Source organism: Peromyscus maniculatus, chromosome 1 (assembly GCF_049852395.1).
Source record: "Peromyscus maniculatus bairdii isolate BWxNUB_F1_BW_parent chromosome 1, HU_Pman_BW_mat_3.1, whole genome shotgun sequence".
Taxonomy (NCBI): Eukaryota; Metazoa; Chordata; class Mammalia; order Rodentia; family Cricetidae; genus Peromyscus; species Peromyscus maniculatus.
The window spans coordinates 174224872-174240417 of NC_134852.1; the positions used below are offsets into that span (position 1 = coordinate 174224872).

A 15546-nucleotide genomic window follows, 5' to 3' on the forward strand; every position below is an offset into this window, starting at 1 on the left:
ATCAGTGTAGCAAAAAATACTTTAAATTTGAGGGCAGCCGAGGTGGGGGTGGGGCAGGGAAATTGGCAAATGGAATGTACTTTTGACTTCCAAAATACCAGCATCAGAATAACCACGACAGGTCATTGTAATCAGCTAAAAATAAATTTTACAAAAAACTCTTAGGCCAGGGTTATAATAATATGGTTATAGTTCAGTGGTAGAGTATGTTTGACACATACAAGGCCTGAGATTCAAACCTCAGAGCATGTGTGTGCATGCACCCCCCCCACACACACACACAGTTTAAGATAAGAAGAGCTGGTAGGAAAAGGCATCTTAGTAGGAAAAGGCATCTGCTGCACAAGTGCAAAGACCCGAGTTCAAGTCCCCAGATCCCAGATAGAGTAAGCCAGGCCTTGTTACAGCTGTAACCCCAGCACTGTGAGAATATAGACAGGCACATCACTGCTCCACCAGCCTAGCTCAGACAGCAAGTTCAGATGCAGCGAGAGACCCTGTCTGGAGGAGTGAAGCAGAGAGTGACAGGACTCAGAGAGCAAAACGGGACACTCCATGTCCTCTTTAGGCCTCTGCAGCACACACATGGGTTCAGTACATACCGGCGCGCACACACACACACACACACACACACACACACACACACACACACACACACAAGAATAAGCTTCAGCAAAATCAATAATTACAAGATAATTTTTAAAAACAAGTAAAATAAATGCCCTATTAGGAAAAGTGAGATGGAGATTTTAACAGACATACCAATTATCATAGCAGCAAACATGGATGACCTACTCCGCAGATCAGCAAAGGTAGTGCCTGTTTCTCATAAAAATTTCACTGAAACAATAAAACGCAAGTAAGAGTAAACAAACATATTTCCAGTTTGAAAATTAGAGCTTATAAATAAGCCCATGCTATCAAAATAGATCTTCAGAATAAAGCTTTTACCTAGGAGGTGTGTGGTGGAAACCGTAGATGGCCACGGAATAAATACAGTCACGGTGCACAGTCTTTTCACTTTCAAAAGGGAGGAGACAAAGGAGGAGGGTAACAAAATGGTTCACAGTTAGCAATCTGGGGACAAATTAAGTTAGACTCATATTTTTCTATGGCTTGCTGCAGTAACTTTCAGAACTTACAGTACATATTAAAAATAAAAATAAAACACAATCATGTGTTTGTCGGCCTTTAGAATTAAAGAGTCTGAAGTAGAGAAATGCCCGAAGGAATCAGAAAAAGATAAAGAAATTTGACTGTAGGGTCGATAAGTAAAGACACAAATGGAAAGACAGAGGCACCTGTTATGTCGGGAAATTCAGGGAAAGGAAGAGAAGGAGGAGATGAAGTAAGGAGAGAATGAACACACCCCTAGGAGGCCGCTGAGACACCAGCAGCCCGCGGCCCTCCCTGCATGCTAACCCATGCAAAGCAAACCCTGAAGAAAGGTGCCCTGAACTGGACTCTGTAATGCTGTTCTATATTGCAATAGTAACCAAAATAAGTAACTTAAATGGAACTAAAGCAGATATAATAATTGGTCTCAGTGATAAAATGCTCAGCACAGCATTTATTCTACCAAAGAATTGGAAAGAATCTAATCAGCAAATAATATGTGAAATTATGTTTCCTAGTAATGTCAAAAGAACATTTATAGACAGTAACAGTGATGTACAAGGAGTAATACGGGGACAGCCTTGAATAGGCATTTCAAGGATTTTTGAAATTTTTACTTGAAAAGAGACATTAAACTGTGGATATCAGAATAGGGTAGTTGTTCATAACCTGTTTTCTTAATTTATTTGACTTAAAAAAACACACCAAATTAAACTCACCAGTGGAGGAAAACTGTACTGTCTGTATCTAGAATTTTTTAAAAATCAGAGATAGTAGGATGAGAAAGAAAAAATAAAAGATTGCAAGAATGTCTTCTCTCACTGTGGAGCCCTCACGGTATTGAACTAGGCCCTCTGGATAGGCGAGACAGTTGCTTAGTTTGAACTGTTTAGGGGGCCCTCCATGGAGTGCAATTATATTGTCCCTGGTGCATGAGCTGGCTTTTTGGAGCCCAGTGCCATAGGAAGGTGTGACACCTTACACAGCCTTGTTGCAGGGGGCAGGGCCTTGGACCTGCCTCAACTGAATGTACCAGGCTCTGCTGACTCCCCATGGGAGACCTTGCCTTGGAGAAGGTGGGAATGGGTGGTGGGTTGAGGGAAAGGCTTGGGGGTGGGAGGAGGGAGGAGAGGGGAATCTGTGGTTGGTATATAAAATGAATATAAAATTTCTTAATAATAAAAATTCTTAATTAATAATAATAATAATAATAATAATAAAAGAATGTCTTCCCTCACTCCAGGCAGTGTTTCTCTGGAGACCCTGACCATAAATGGATGTTTTGTAAAAAATTCAAGTCATTCATCCTCAGCCCATCAAATCTCTGTGTAGGAGAGAGGTCTGGACCAGACGTGTTACAAAAAAAAAAAAAAAAAAAAAAAAAAGTTATCAGTCTTTAGAGATTTCCTGTTCAGTCCAGAATTTAGCTGTGGTATTTTGGAGGATCTCAGTAGTTTAGATGATGTGTTCCCATTTGCTAACCTGTAATCAACCACATAGGCTGTGCCGATAGTTACTAAGTAGCAAAGCCATGTACCCTTTTCATTTCTGCTTGAGATACTACACAAATAAAACAATATGCACGTGTGTGAGCCTCGCAGGCAGACTGTAGGAGGGTCTGACTGCCGACTTGAATTGCAGAATGGGGAATTGTATGTGTGTAAGACTCTGCTTTCATTAACTTCCTTGCAGCTAGAATCGAAAGCTAAATCCTTATCAGCTGATCTTACAAAGCAACAGATTGGGAGAGGGAGACACAATACTAGCCCCCTAAAATCTCTAAAGCTGTGGGAGAACTCCCATCTTCCATCTCCTTCAGGTAAATTATCCTCAGCCCTGCCTATGCATTAGCACCAATTTTGGATGCTGAAAAAATTACCTGGGCCATGACACAGCTGGTTAAAATAAAACCTCTGGGGTGGGGACCCAAGCATCAGTATGTTTATGTTTCTCCTAGTAGCACTGATGTGCGGTTCATTTTGAGAACATGTGTCTTAGTAGAATCTGAGGTCGTAGTTTATTTCAAAACCTGTGGTGGTGTGTACAAATGTCTGTGGAGGCCCAATGGAAAGGGACATGGGTGAAGCTAGTCAGGATGTTTTTGCAGCCTTCAGACATTTTATTTCAGAACAGATGTTTGGCTTACATGCTGAACATGTAGGCTGGAAGATACAGCCCATCACAGCTGCCCACAGCCTGAGGGGTTCCCTTCCTCCTTGGGGAACTCCACTCAAACAAAGCTGGATCCTTGACTGTTGCAGAAAGGAATTTCAGGGCAAGGAAGAGTGAAGCAAAATGAGGAAGTTTATTATGATAAACAAGGGTACATGCTTAAGCATGGATATTGAGTGAGGCACACACACACACACACACACACACACACACACACGGGGAGTGGGAGAGAGAAAGGGAGAAGAAGAGGAGGGAGAGAGGGAGAGAGATCCTCAGGGAATTCAGAGTACACATCTAAGACATGGGCATTCTTTTCTCAAGAGAATTATGCTTAGGCATCTACAATGGCTGTTTAGTTGATTCTGGAGCTTTTTAAAGTAACATTGTTCCAAGGGTGTCATTTACAGCAAGGTTTAAACATGAATCAAAGCTAAGAATTTAGGGAGAGTTTAAAAATCAAATAAAACATGAGCTGATTCACTTGTCTCTTGAGGAATTTCTTTCTGTAAATTACATTGGAAGGTGTTTTTGTGGGGTGCTGTCATTGGGCTCATGAAGGACAAAGGAGTGCTCATACTCTCAAACTTAGGGTTACAAGCATCCTGGCCCTGCTTAAACAGCTGGTTGTTTTCTAATTCCACTTGGGATGTCTGTAGGACAACAAACACTATCTACTCAGTTGACATTTCTGACTCCCCTTCAGATTTCAGTGAGTGGCTCCTATTACTTCCCATGTCTTCCTAAGCTTTGCATTCTTTTCATCCTGCCTCCGGAACAGCTTGAACTTCCAAAATAAAAAGCTCATTTTCATCTCTTTCTTGAGGTTCAAACCTATGTGAGTCTTTACCCACCTAATTTTGTTTCTTAGGCTTAAGAGATGTCTTGACTTCCAGTTTGCTCTGTGACAACCCCATTGCTTGTATGACACAGAAGAAAAACAAGAGCTGTGGATTACTTGGGTGGCCGTGATCTTCACCACTGCTGTGTAGTCCTCACCTGGGAAACACCATCCTTGTCCCATGTTCTGGTATTTCTGATGAAAGCCAAACTTCACAATTCTACGTAAAAATAGAAATTCATTAAATATTGAGAAATAACTCAATTTTTTTAAAAAAAAAATTGCTGTAGTATAACAATGCCAGTTAAACAACATACTTGTGGGCATTTTCTGCTTGTAGGCTAAAAGTGGCTGGTGAAGTAGAAGCGTGCATTCCTTTGCATAAGATGCATTTATTGAGGCCCCATGATCAGTTGCCTTGCTTGCATACTTTGAGAAATATTCAGTCATTTGTATGTGAAATAAGAAACACAAATGTTGAGTTATGAAAACTACTTAGTGTCAAAAGTGAGACCCAGTTGGGGTTAAGTGCTGGCCAAAGAGATTGATCATGAATAGTGATATCAAATTGCCTCTTTACTGAGGACCACAGATCATCTGATGTCAGAGGGACACTGAATTCTAAAAGACAAATTGAGCAGTAGCTGAGCCATGGACTTGGATAAACCTTCATCTTGATAAACACAAGTGACTCTCCTGGTGTGGAAATCATGACTGGGTCTCATTAGTGCCATAGTCCAAAATGCTGAGTTGATATATTATGTGTCCTTTCCTTCTAGTTTGTTCTTAGGGAGAATTTGATGAAAAAAAAAATCTCCTACATGACTAGGCTATGTATGTGTAGGTTCATTATAAGTCTCCCAATTCTCCCCATGGGCATAGGGGAAAGAGACTGGCAGATTTGCAAAGACTACCTCCAGGGCTGCAGAACAGATGATGGGAGCAGGCCTGAGAATCTTCATTTTTGATGAGATCCTGGGTGCTGCTGCTGTAATCTACATGCCCAGATCTCCAGAGTTTAATTCTAAGGTTTCCACTGACCTGGTTCTGTATCCTGTATCTGAGTCAGCAGGAAATGACACTCTTCACATGTCCTCGTCAGTATGCTTCTTACAGTAAAATGAGAAACAAATGCTGAATGAAAATGATAACATTGGCCTCTCTTAACTCTTAATAGCATGCTTATGATCAACTGTGGCCAGGAAATATGAAATGGAAAAGTTCCAGAATTCTGTAAGTTTCATACCGCATGTCATCCTAAATAGTGTTATGACATCTTTTTCCATCTTATTCCATCCTCCCTCGGATGCATTTCATCCTTTCCATCTACATTACCCATACTTCTCTATGCTAGCTGCCATCAGTCACTTCACAGACACCTGATTATTAGACCAACCATAGCAGTGATGAAATACTTGTGCTCAAGTAATCCTTATGTTACCCAATAATGGCCCTGAAATGTAAGCATGATAATGCTGGTAATTTGGTTCTAAAAAAAAAAAAGAAAGAAAGAAAGAAAGAAAGAAAGAAAGAAAGAAAGAAAGAAAGAAAGGAGGGAAGAAAGAAAGAAAGGAAAGAAGGAGGGAAGAAAGAAAAGAAAAGAAAAGAAAGAAGCTCAAATATGTATCTTTTAAGAGAACAGGTGAATAGTCTCCACTCAACAGATGATAAAAAGAAGATCAAATGCAGAGGTTGGTAAGATCTATGGTAAGAATAATCTTGTAGCCATAACATTATGGGGAAGGAAACATACATGCTGAAAGGATCAGTATAGGCTCAGGACCCCCAAGACCAAGTAGCACAAAGGAGATTTATTTGCTCCAGAGGGACGAAGGTCAGGGAATGAGAAAGAGACAAAGCCAAGAGGTGGATGAGGGAGAAGGGAAAGGGGTAGCCAGAGGTTTCTTCAGTCCCACCTGGCCCCACAGTCTGGGCAAATCACTCTCATCCATGGTCCCACAGCCATTTATAAAACAACTACTCAGAGGCTTAATATTAATTACAAACTGTTTGCGTATGGCTCAGGATTCTCACGAGCTGGCTTTTATAACTTATTAATCTATGTTTTGCCATGTGGCCCATGGCTGTGCCATTACTGTTCTGCCAACCTGCTAACATGTTCCTTGGGCAGCGGGCTGGTATCTCCCCCACTCTGCTTTTCTCTTTCCTGTATCTCTGCTTGGGTTCCCTGCCTGCCTCTATGCTGCCTTGCCATAGGCCAAAGTAGCTTATTTATTAGCCAATGGGAGCAACACATATTCATACCACACAGAAAGACATCCCACAGCACTTCCCCTTTTCTGTCTAATCAAATAGGAAGGTTTTCATCTTAATATAGTAAAATTACATGTAACAAAACAGTTATCAAGAATTATAGTTACAGTATCTAGTCTATTTGTATTTAGCAAAATTAAAGAAAATACTCTATCATCTATCTTATTTTTGTGAATCTAAAGTTTCATATCTAATTTACCCTTTATCATGATTAAAGGAAGCCATAATTATAACTATCCAGTCTTCAACTCCACCAAAGACCCAAGAAAGATATCATATTACCTAAGTAAATGGGGAGGGCATTGTAAACAAATTCCAAAATTCTAGATATGACAGAGACATCTGGCAGCCTGGACAGTCTGTTAATGTTCTTCTGCAATGCTGAGGCAACCATCTTCAGCCTACAGGCCTACAGTCTCTGGCAGACTTTTTGTGAAGCAGGAAATTTGAAGGATTGTTTCATCTTTTAGCAAAGTTCAACAGTCGGTTCTCCCCATGTCCTGCAGAATGTCTGGCAGTCTCCTCTGCGAAGAAGGAACCTGAAGAACAGAGGACAACTTCAGCTGTTTACTCAGTTCTGTATTCATGAATTTATAAATCCCTATTACCCATTAAATGGACTCACATGTGTAGCTAGAATTTTCCTGGTCCTGCCCACGGTCAGGACAAATCTCTCTCACCCTTCAGTCCTGCAGCTGCTCAGACCCAACCAAGTAAACACACAGAGACTTACATTACTTATAAACCGTATGGCCGTGGCAGGCTTCTTGCTAACTGTTCTTATATCTTAAATTAACCCATTTCTATTAATCTATACTTTGCCACATGGCTCATGGCTTACCAGTATCTTACATGTTGGTCCTCATGGAGCGGCTGGCAGCCGCTCCTCTGACTCAGCCTTCCTGTTCCCAGAATTCTCTTCTCTGCTTGTCCCGCCTATACTTCCTGCCTGGCTACTGGCCAGACAGCATTTTATTTATACTGAGCAATATCCACAGCACACATGGATTGATCTTAACAGGAAGGGAATAAGGGAAGCAAGCAGAAATGCTTGTCCCAGAAGGGGGCAAAGAACTGCCTCTGGATGGAGAGGAGATGTGGCCCCTAGGACAATGGTGGTTTATAAAAGTGAAAGCAGAAACCCCATGTTAGGGTGAGGTGTTTAATTTAATTGGGCATGTTAATTAGAGTAGTCAAAAGGGGGCTTCTGAGTGCTGGACTTCAATAGTTTGATAGCTGGATCTTGGTAGTCAATCTCAGGAGGAGAAAGTGGCCAAACAAGGGAATGGACCTTGATGGCCAGCTTTAGGAAGGTAATCTAATGGGTTTTGTAAAGGCAGAGGGAATGCCAGAGAAGGGCAAGGCCTGCCAGAGCCTTGTTTGCCTTTCTAGGGCTGGCTGAAGTCCCTTCACATGCTAATTTTTCCGTAGCTTTAAACTGCAAAAATGGTAACTGCTTTTGCATAAGTGCTTAGTTAGGTTAGAAAAGACATTAAAGACATGATGTGGTACTCTGCTCTTTCAGGTGTCCCCTGGGGCCCTAGCGCTATCTTATTCCCTCTGGGTAAGGGAAATACACAATTATCACATAGGCTGATGTAGATGTAACCAATCGTATTATTAAAATAAGAAACACAGAGCCAAGGTAAAAGAGAAAAGCCGAGAGGTCAGAGCTCAGAGATAAAATCTTACCTCCTGCAGTGCTCCTAGCTTCCCCGAGAGAGGGAGGTACTTCCTGTGTCCCTGTTTAAATAATCTTTCTGTTCTGCCTTCTCATTGGTTGTAAACCCAACCACATGACTGCCTCATCACTGCCTGTAAGTACCGCCCTCCAGGTCTTAAAGGCGTATGTCTCCAATACTGGCTGTATCCCTGAACACACAGAAATCTACCTAGCTCTTCTAACCACCACGCTCTTACTATGGCTCTAATAGCTCTGACCCCAGGGCAACTTTATTTATTAACATAAAATTAAAATAACATTTCAGTACAAATAAAATATCACCACATTTCCCTTTTTCTATTTTAATAAAAAGAAAAAAGGAAAAAGGTTATAACTAACAAAAGAAAAACTATATACAAAAGTATAATAACTATATACAATATATACAAGTAACAAATACCTAAACGATGTCTAGTCCATTTGTATTTGATAAATCAGAGAAAATAATTCCCTTATCTATCCTATTTTAGTAAGTCCAAAATGTATCTAATTCACTTTCTATCCTAATTAATCTTCAACTATAACTAACTAATCTTCAACTCCCTCAGAGACCCAAGAAGGAAATAATATTAGCTAACAAAAATAAAAACAAGAAGTGCACAAAAGCAGCTTCCAAAAATTTTGTGGGTTGACAGAAACAGCCAGCTGCCTGGACAGTCACCTGAGGTTTCTCCACAGTGTTGGGGCATCATCTTCAGCCTATAGGCTTATCGTATCTGACAGACTCATTTGTGAAGTAGGTTGTACACAAGGTCAACAGTTCAACCTCACATTGGGTGAGAGCAGTCCATGTACCAGAAACACCTGAATTCCACTAGTGTCATGTCATGATTCAGGATTTTAAATTCTGGAAATTGTTGATGGTTTTTGAATTCAGCTGTCCATTCTTCTTGGCTGTGTATATATGGCTTCATCTAAGCATCCCCTTCTCCACATCCCTCTATTAAATGCCAGTCTACTATTGAGAGGAGTGAGCTTTCAGTTGCTGTTCCATTGCACAACAGAAGCCATCGGCCCACTGCCTGTTCAGCTGCCTTCAAAGAAAAGGGCACTGTACCTTTTCCAGATTGTGAAGGCCACTTCAGGGATGGTGCCATATTGTCCTGGCCTCAGAAGATGCCGTCTGATAAAGCCATAACCACACTTGTTTTGGCAGGAATCGGTAGTCCTTTGTTTCGTGTTCTATCTGTCCATTTTTTCTGTTGATTTGAGGATACTTTGTTTTCCAGTGGCTAACTTTTGCCACAATGAAAATTAACTCCATATGCAGTTTCTTCAATGCCCATATTTTCTCTGAAGTAGATTGGTACTGCCAGGAGCCAACATGTCTCAAAAAAGAAAAATTTCTAAGTTATTAAAACATTTTAAATGCCATATTCTGTAGATCTCTGAAGGGTTTGAAGATGACCTGTCTAAAATACATCTGCTCAATTTTTAAAACATATCTAATATGACTACAATTTCTATTGTAATGTCTAACTACTAACTTTCATTTCTTTATATCCTAATAGTTGGTAATAATGTAAAGTATTTAAAACTAGTAATTGTCTTTTTCTTTTCTTTTCTTTCTTTCTTTTCTTTTTTTTTTTTAAACAAGAACCTTAAATCTAATGTCCTTTGCTTAGCCTTTTTCCTAACCCTTGACAACAACTTGTAACCAAACCCCCTAAACAATGAAAATTATCCCAGACCCAAAACCCATTAAAAGAACCAAAAAAAAAACCACCCGCCCCACACCACCTCTTTGGGAATGTGGGCGTCATTCTTAAAATTGCTTCCTGCTGGGTATGGGCGAAGTTATCTTTATCCTGAAAGAAAAATTTTAGGTTAATTGTCAAATTCTAGGAAAGGTAACTATATCCTTCATTATTATCCAGTCCATGTGTATTGCCAAAGTTCAGGGTTTATCTCAAGTCCTTATTTAAGTAGTCTTTGAGACTGGATCATCTCAGCTAGTCATCTCAAAATTGCTCTGAGCACCTTGTAGTTCAAAGCTGATCTGTAGATGATGTTTGTCAGTTCAGTGATATTATTATTGTCCACGTGGAATTGTTGTTGTTGTTGTGGTTGTTGTGGGGCCCCATCTTCTTCCTGGAGATTTCAGTTGATGTTAGGCCTGGCCGTGATTTCCTGCAGAAAACTGATAAGAGACTCGAACACAAAGACATATATATGCAGCTAATTGAAGCCTTTTTTCTAGAATTAGTTAGTACTCTATATGACCATTCCTATCTTAACAAAGTTTAAAATGTATATATATATATATCAATCTTGTAAATTTTGATATAAAATTTATACTTTAAGAAAAGTTTAAAGAATCAGAATAGAATCAAAGAGTTGAGATTAGTAATAGAATAGTCCCTTAATTAATTTTGCTTTTGTCCTGTCCCATAGCAGAAAATGGCTCTTTCTGGCATGATACAGGGAGTTTGCATTTTCCTTTTAACAACATGCTTGAGTTTGAAGAAGGAGAGAGCCATTCTCCAACTCCAAAGTCAGCTTTAAATTTTAATTGAACTGGGACTATTAGAAAACCAATAGTGTTAAATCTTTAGAGAAAAGCAGAAACAAACATTTAAGAAGACATAAAATTTTTTAGATAATATATACCCATATGCCATATACTCCCATATACTCTGTTTCCTGGGATAGATGATTTGTCCCTTTTCTTCAGTTGTCTCATTTGTCTTGTGTCCTTCAGATTCCTTAACCTTCATTCTCCTAAAAGACAAAAACAAAAACCTTTCCCCAAGACTAATTTTGGGGATGCTCCTTTTTGGCAAGTTATTATCTGATTAAATGAAAAGACATGTGTTACAAGTTAGTTTAAATTGGATGTTCATGCTGGTTGATGAACTATCACCTCCTCTAATTAAGAGGTTTCTCTTGTTCAAATCGAACCTTTATCAATTTTGATGGTATCCACAGCTTATCTTCTCCTGTAGAAACAAAAGCAAAACCTCGTCCCCAACGTAATACATACCCTGGTTTCCATTCTGAGGTCAGCACATCCTTAAAGTATATAGGCTGATTTAATTCTGTAGTTTTTTCTATTACCCAATGTCTCTCTGCAGCTGTTGTTCCTTTCTCATTGGCATTCAGAAAATTCAATAAAATTTATACTTTAAGAAAAGTTTAAAGAATCAGAATAGAATCAAAGAGTTGAGATTAGTAATAGAATAGTCCCTTAATTAATTTTGCTTTTGTCCTGTCCCATAGCAGAAAATGGCTCTTTCTGGCATGATACAGGGAGTTTGCATTTTCCTTTTAACAACATGCTTGAGTTTGAAGAAGGAGAGAGAGAGAGAGAGAGAGAGAGAGAGAGAGAGAGAGAGAGAGAGAGAGAAACAGAGAGACAGAGAGAAAGCAAGAGAGAAAGCGAAAGTGAAAGTGAAAGTGAAAGTGAAAGTGAAATCGAAGGGGTAGCCGGCTAAAGCTTAAAGCCAGCCACTTGTTCCCTCTTGAGCCGAGTCAAGGCTTGGCTTTACAGGCAGGGGCCCTGTTTAGCAGGGCAGGCCTGAGCTGTTTGTAGCACTGGCTTTAAGCAAGCAGCTCACAGTCCAGCCTGAGCCCAAGCAGACCTTGGGCAGGGGCTAGGGAGCTGGTTGCTCCGGCTAGGGAGCCGGTTGCTCGGGCTAGGGAGCCGGCCCCAAGCAGTTTTTAATGGATTCTTGTCACGTTGGGCGCCAGATGTAGATGTAACCAATCGTATTATTAAAATAAGAAACACAGAGCCAAGGTAAAAGAGAAAAGCCGAGAGGTCAGAGCTCAGAGATAAAATCTTACCTCCTGCAGTGCTCCTAGCTTCCCCGAGAGAGGGAGGTACTTCCTGTGTCCCTGTTTAAATAATCTTTCTGTTCTGCCTTCTCATTGGTTGTAAACCCAACCACATGACTGCCTCATCACTGCCTGTAAGTACCGCCCTCCAGGTCTTAAAGGCGTATGTCTCCAATACTGGCTGTATCCCTGAACACACAGAAATCTACCTAGCTCTTCTAACCACCACGCTCTTACTATGGCTCTAATAGCTCTGACCCCAGGGCAACTTTATTTATTAACATAAAATTAAAATAACATTTCAGTACAAATAAAATATCACCACAGGCTGATGCTGACAATTGGATTTTATAAACTGGCAATTTTAGGAACCATGTGATTTTCTTACACACATGTTATAATATGTAAGTGTATTGTTGGATAATTGCCTGGCATGCTGGCAGGGATGGTGGAGACCTGTGAGCCACAAGGCCCTTGCATATATTTGGCTTGCCTGGTTGAAAATTGAGCATCTATTATTTTCTTAGGTCTTTATGTATCTGGTGATGTTTTCTAAGACAGTTGGATCAGTGAAGCACATCCTGGAAGCTATTTATGATTTCCTTGTTATTATGATGTTAGCTAGCACAGCTCCATTTGTCAGGATGGAATGGACCCAGTAATTGAACTCTCTGGAGGTCAGAGTTACTTGGAGAGGAAAAGCATTAATGTGTTCAGTTCAGCCAGATTGTTTTTATGTGTTTATCTTGTTTGCCAGGGATGATACTGTGTGTGTGTGTGTGTGTGTGTGTGTGTGTGTGTGTGTGTGTGTACTCCTTAGAACATTGTTTGAACAGGTCAGTTTGTCTCAACCCTGGCTGAGACAATAGCGTCTCCTAAGCAACTTCTTGCGGGGCAGGGGCCTGATGTCACCCTGATTCATTATACCTGATATTCCCAGGATGGAGCCTGGCATTGCTATGTTTTACATCCCGCATCCCCAAGAAATCATTGGCTCTCAAATTTGCAAGAGACCCACCTAGAGCATTTAGTGGGATGTGGCATACTGGCCCCAAACTCTAGGATTTATGATTGAGCAGGTCTGGGGTGGGGTGTTGCATCTTTAACATGGTCTATGCTGTTGCTGCTAATGTCACTGCAGTCACCATTTTTCCAGAGGCATTGATTTCAGTAATGCTGATGTGAACTGGCTCTCTGACAGAGGCTACCTCTTTTCTAAGTTCTGCTGTTAGTGCCATATTAACTCCAACTTAGTCACCAGACTAAAATCTCATCCTTAAATCCACTGTGAGCCTTTTATTATAGACTAAGATTATTTTGGAAATCATGTTTCAGGTTACTTTGGGGCCCATTTAACTATCTGACAATTGAATTTTGTCTAAACAAAATTAGAATTTTTGTCTAAAAAATTATCAGCTTATCTATTTTAGCTATATAAATCACCTTCAGAGAGGCAGAGAGGTCTGTCTAACTATTTTCATGGAAATTTATTTACTAGCCCCTTTGATTAAAGAATAAACACTATCTTTTATTTCCTTTTGTTTTTGGTTTTTTGAGACAGGGTTTCTCTGTGTTGTGTAGCCCCTGCCTGTCCTGGATCTTACTCTGTAGACCAAGCTGTCCTTGAACTCAGAGATCCACCTGCCTCTACCTCCCAAGTGCTGGGATTAAAGGTGTGTACCACCTCCAGCCAGCTGATATCAGGACTTTTAAATCAAAGATTCACAGATGGTTTTCCATGCTATTCTAGTATGGTAAAATCAGTCATTGTCCAAGGCTTGTCACCTCTGGAGAGATTATTTTTACTAGGATGTGCTGTGGGATGGTCTGTATGTCAAATTGCTCTGATTGGTCAATAAATAAAATACTGATTGGCCAGTGGCTAGGCAGGAAGTATAGGCGGGACTAACAGAGGAGAAAAGAAAGAACAGGAAGGCAGAAGGAGTCACTGCCAGCCACCGCCATGACAAGCAGTGTGTGAAGACGCCAGTAAGCCACGAGCCACTTGGCAAGGTATAGATCTATGGAAATGGATTAATTTAAGCTATAAGAACAGTTAGCAAGAAGCCTGCCACAGCCATACAGTTTGTAAGCAATATAAGTCTCTGTGTTTACTTGGTTGGGTCTGAGCGGCTGTGGGACTGGCAGGTGACAAAAATTTGTCCTGACTGTGGGCAAGGCAGGAAAACTCTAGCTGCAAGGATGTCTAAGGATCATTCTTAAACCTTGAATATTGGTCTTCCTCTGCTTCTGAGGCATATTGATTGTAACTAAAATTAAAAAAAAACAGATGTGGACAATAATTTTAGATTGAAACAAATGTCCATGGAGTTATGATAAATTCCTTCAGCTGGTATAGTATATAGAACATGGTTTATAGTCACACTTACAGCCTAGTTCTCATGACTAGAATTGAAGATAGGTCACTAGATCATTCCCAGCCTCATTTTCTAATTTGCAAACTGAGAGAATAATCCCCACCTCTGAGGAGCATAAAAAGAACAGTTGCAGTAAAGAAGGCCTTGTCTTCATTTTGGCAGCACTTTGCACAATAAGTGGGAACTATTCTCAGTGCTGATGAGGGTGTCTAAGGAGCCATGAGCTACTAGGTAGTAAGAGAAGGCTCTGATTAAAAACGAGATATTTGTTGAAATCACATACCCAAACTAAACTTGGATGTCAGTAGTTTTAGCTTGGTTCCTTCAACACATGATGCCACTGGATATGACTTATATTCTGAAGTATTTAAGTGTACCTCCAGAGAGGGTATTGCCTACCAGATTCTTTCTTTCTTTAGAATTAAAACTCTAGGAAAGGCACAAAGCTTCACAAAGAAACCCTGTCTTGAAACCCCGCCCCCCCCCCAAAAAAAAAACCTCTCTCTGTAGATGTAATTACTGACCTCGGTTTTAGTACTATTATTTTATATTTATATGGGAATATGTGTGTCTATAAGGCACTGTGTGAGATGTGGACTATTGGAAATAGTTCATTGGAGTTTAATTTAAATTGGAACTTAATTAATTAATCTTCACAATAAATGTAGGATTGAAACACTTTAAAGTTTGTAAACCCCCTTCATCTTGTTACCACATGGCCAACGCTCTTTTAGATGATACCTGTTCAGATCATACACTGTTCCTTACAACACAACCTTCTCATCCCACTCCACAAGATCACGGTGGGAAGTCTGCCTGGCACTGGATGAGTTAGGTACCCACAGGAGGTTCTGGGAGCCTTTCAAAACTGAAGCTAGTTTGGAAGATAGAAGCTTTATGTGGAAAATAAACCAAAGTCAAAACTGGTTCTGGCAAGTTCTTACCTTGATATGTTAATTTAACACAGAAGTAATGTGTAACTGTGTATAGCTGAATGGGCAGTGTTGTGTGTATTATGTATATGTTTGTTTGTGTATACAGTTTTGTGTGTAAATCCGGGCACACATGGCACACTGCAGGTGTACAAGCTGGCCTGCTAGCTCTTGCTTGGGCATGCTCTTTCTTTTGTCTCTTACTCCTCATTGGAACAGTGTGCTTGTAGACATGCATCCAGCTATATGTGTGGTCTGGGGATTTAAACTCACACTTGTGTGCTCAGTGATTTACACAGTAAGCTACCTCCCTAGCTTTTATTTATTTATTTATTT

The 15546-nt window shown here is 40.3% G+C and overlaps 1 protein-coding gene and 1 long non-coding RNA gene across 7 annotated transcripts in view; one reads left to right on the top strand and one right to left on the bottom strand.

Annotated features, from left to right (window-relative positions):
• The window catches only part of Trpm3 (transient receptor potential cation channel subfamily M member 3), an 848188-nt gene that overhangs the window by 131565 nt on the left and 701077 nt on the right, over nt 1-15546 (top strand). The gene's annotated exons all lie outside the window — the stretch shown is intronic.
• Nucleotides 724-10401, bottom strand: LOC121822993 (uncharacterized). Its single transcript, XR_006064294.2, has 5 exons — nt 6683-10401; nt 5168-5235; nt 4285-4346; nt 952-1020; nt 724-840 (listed from the first exon to the last, which is right to left on the bottom strand). It is a non-coding gene; the product is annotated as an uncharacterized LOC121822993 (long non-coding RNA).